Below are 4,005 nucleotides of genomic sequence, written 5' to 3' on the forward strand. Positions count from 1 at the left end.
CAATGTGATGCCCCAAAGCAGCCAGAGATAAGGAAAATTATAGTAAGTTTGTGGATAACAGTTTTTTATTTCCTGGTAACTATCATGGCAGCATAAACCTAATGTCACGGTGCCGGATGCTTCCACAAGGGAGATGTATCAAGCCTTGGAGAGAGAAAAAGGGGAATAGTTGTCCAAGGCAACCAGCGAGCTTCTGTCACTTAAAAGACTGTGCTAGATAAATGACAGTTAGTAGCTGATTGTTTTCTTTGGGACACTTCTCCACTTTATCTGTCTGCAAGGATTGATACATCTCTCCCAAGAGAGAACCACTTTACCTGATTTTACTACCATGGGCACACCACATCCAGCCAAGCCACTACGTCCACGGAGGATGGGCCGTGACAAGCTGAAGACGATGGATGGGAGAAGGTGGAATAATGAAGGGATGAAGCTGAAGTCAGTGGACAGGCATACAAACCAAGACTCCAACATACTGTAGATATGCAAGTCTGAACTAGGAATGAGGCTTTATAAAGGCTTCATATGGGCAAGGTCTCTTAGTGCTGATTGGCTTGGTCTTCAGCAGAAGTTCTGAGTCTGCAGGTCGGTGCTCCTGGTTCTCTGCCACCTGTCACCCATAGCTGATATTGCGGCAATCCTCACACCTAACTTGTCCAAACACAGGATGGGAGGGGATCATGCTCAACAATGTATTAATAGGGGGTGTGGTATGGCTGACTGATGGTCTCCTGACTGCCTGTCAGCATACCGACGCCGGGATCCCAGCAGCATACCGACGCCAGGATCCCGGCGGGGAGGGGCGAGTGAACCAAGCCCCTTGCGGGATCGCTGCACTCGCCATGCTGCAAGCTCGGTGGCCACCTGCGGTCGCTGCAGGTTCTATTCCCACTCTATGGGTGTCGTGGACACCCATGAGTGGAAATAGTTCCTGTTGGTCGGCATGCCGGCTGTCGGGATAGTGAGGGGGCGGGATTTTGGGGGAGATTATGTGACCGTCAGTCTGCTGACCGCCGGTCACATGAATACCACCCATTAATAGGATGCAAAATTTTAGACTTCTTTCCCAAAATTACTAGTAGGGGCTACTGGGTGGAATAAAGCTGCCACCACATCCAATGTATTATTATTATTATTATTATTATTATTGTAAAAGCTTTAAGAGCCGCCCGTTTAACTGCATCCCGGATAGTGTTATTTAGTGAAGACTGAACAAGGTGTAGATGTGTATAGTTGAATAGGCTCTAGCAATTGCGTTGAGGGGATAATTGTCTTCATAGCCCCCCTGGTAGCACTTGCAGGCTGATTGACTCTTTCTCACACCTCAAGTAATAATTAATTGTCTGTTTTTCTAGTTATCTGTTATCTCCACTTTATTGTATTGGCATCTAATTTGACGCACAAATAAATTAGAACAAATTATCTCCCCCCCCTCTTCCCAGCACATAGAGACAACTGCTAGAGTGAAAAACGTAATATTCTTGTGTGTGTATTTCTATAATTGATTTTTTTTTCGATTTCAAAGTTAATTCTTTAGTATCCAGAATGTGTTTAATTTAATTACTTCAATTTTTTTTTTTTTTTGGGGAGGGGGGGGGGGATTTTCGACACCAGAGTTTCACAGAAGACGTTATAAAGATTACTTACATTTTGGTGCAAGGGATTATGGGCGTGATTCCGACCTGATCGCTAGCAGGCTACTTTTAGCACTGCTGCGATCAGGTAGTCGCCGCCTACAGGGGAGGGGGGATTCGCTGAGCAGGGCTGCAAACCGCTGTGCAGAGAGCTGCACAAACAAAAAGTTTGTGCAGTTTCTGCACAGCTCAGGACTTACTCAGCCGCTGCGATGATCTTGTCCGGAGCTGACGTCAGGAACCCTCCCTGGAGACGGCTGGACACACCTGCGTTCACTCGGACACGCCTTCAAAACGGTGAGTAGACACCACTGGCCGGCCTCTTCCTGTCAATCTTCTAGCATTCGCCTCTGCGAACGCTTTCTTCGTCCATTTCGACGATGCACGGCGACAGCCAGCGCATTGCCACCCTCGCGCATGCGCAGTTGTGACCCGTTTGCACGGCTGCGAAAAATTGCAGCGTGCGAACGGTTCGGAATGACCCCCTATGTACTGCACTCTCTAGCAAGCACTCAGATTCTTCAGGTCATGTGTGGTATAGATAAGCTGGATGCTTGGACTTCACACACTTGGGGAGACATTTGGACCCTGCCACTGAGGTGGCGCGCAGTACAGTTTGCCGTTGGTGGCATACTGGGCATGCACAGCGGCTACACAGACATAAACATTGTGGCCGGATCTTTCCGTGGCAGGCGTTCGTGGGGTGGTGATGCGCCTTTTGGGGGGACGTGCCGAAAGGAGACAGTGTAGGACCGTTTTTGGCACAGCAGTGTGACGTCACACGAAGCCGCTCCAAAAGAATGGCCGCTGACCACGTGACAATGCAGCCAGGCTGTGCTGCCAGGGGTCAACCTTAGATCCGATGCTTCTGCAATTTAATTGTGGAAGCAAGGGGGAGGGCGGCCTTGTCTGTGCTGAACAGCCCCCAGCATGTGCGGAGATGAACGCAGATCTGGCTACATATGCAGCGACCTGCATTCATCTCTGAATGACCCCCTATGTTACACCAGTCTAGCATCACTATCCTGCGCAGCTGGGTGACCCTGCTCTCTCTATATTACGCACACCGATACGCGACAAGCTGTTCCCTAATGGCACTTTGTGGCAAGTCATCAACACAAGTTTTTTTCTCGCACCTTTTACAAGCGCACAGGAAAATTAGTGATATTAAGATTACTATATATTGTAAAGTGTAATGGAATATTAAGCGTTATACAGTATATGTAAATAAATATATGGCGGATAGGTGCAGCAACGCTCCGCAGCACATCACACAGAATTGAATCAGCCCTTAACAGTCTGTGACTTCCCACCGGTATACACCACCTAGCTGCCCCCTCGCATGTCATTCTTTCTTCACTCACATAATCACAAGATAAAAGGTCATTTACTTCCACACCATTAGCCTATTCATCTCCTGAAATACTCTGTGAAACTTTGAACATTCTAATGATCTGATTGGCTGTGTAGTTCTGTAACACTTCCTGCACACATAAATGTGAAAGGACACAAAATAAATGCCTGTTTAATATGTGTATATGACATATGGAGAAGGAGATAGCATGGATGGCATTATGATTTTATATTTCACAGTTAGTGATTCCGAGAAACCCTCTTACAGTTACTGTACTTGTAAAAGGGAATCGACACCGAAAATACAGAGTAAAGTAACTGTGACAAAGGTGGTCATTCCGAATTGATCGCTAGCTGCATTTGTTCGCAGCGCAGCGATCAGGCTAAAAAAATGGCAATTCCACGCATGCGTATGTGGCGCAATGCGCACGTGCGATGTAGGCGCACAACTAACGATGCAGTTTTGCACAGGCTCTAGCGATGCATTTCAGTCGCACTGGTTGCCGCAGAGTGATTGACATGAAGTGGGCGTTTCTGGGTGGCAACTGACCGTTTTCAAGGAGTGTTTGGAAAAACGCAGGCATGCCAGGGAAAACGCAGGTGTGGCTGGGCAAGCGCTGTGTGGGTGTGTGACGTCAACTACGGAACTGAATAGTTTGAAGTGATCGCAAGCGCTGAGTAGGTTTTGAGCTACTCTGAAACTACACAAAAATATCTGCGAAAAAACGTTTGCACTTTTGCGAAGCTAAAATACACTCCCAGTGGGCGGCGGCATATCGTTTGCTCGGCTGCTAAAAACTGTTAGCGAGCGATCAACTCGGAATGACCCCCAAAATTCGGTTTGAATTTCTAAATGTTCAGCATATCCACCTATCAGATCTCTCCGTTATTAATTTGCAGTGTACTGGTGCAATCTTAGCTGAAGTCTGATTGGTTACTACGACTTATTACACTGTACATGCTCAGTCTTGTCTTCCCATATTTCAGTCTATTAAAATAAAACATAATTTGAAGCCAA

The sequence above is a fragment of the Pseudophryne corroboree genome, chromosome 10, assembly GCF_028390025.1.
Source record: "Pseudophryne corroboree isolate aPseCor3 chromosome 10, aPseCor3.hap2, whole genome shotgun sequence".
Taxonomy (NCBI): Eukaryota; Metazoa; Chordata; class Amphibia; order Anura; family Myobatrachidae; genus Pseudophryne; species Pseudophryne corroboree.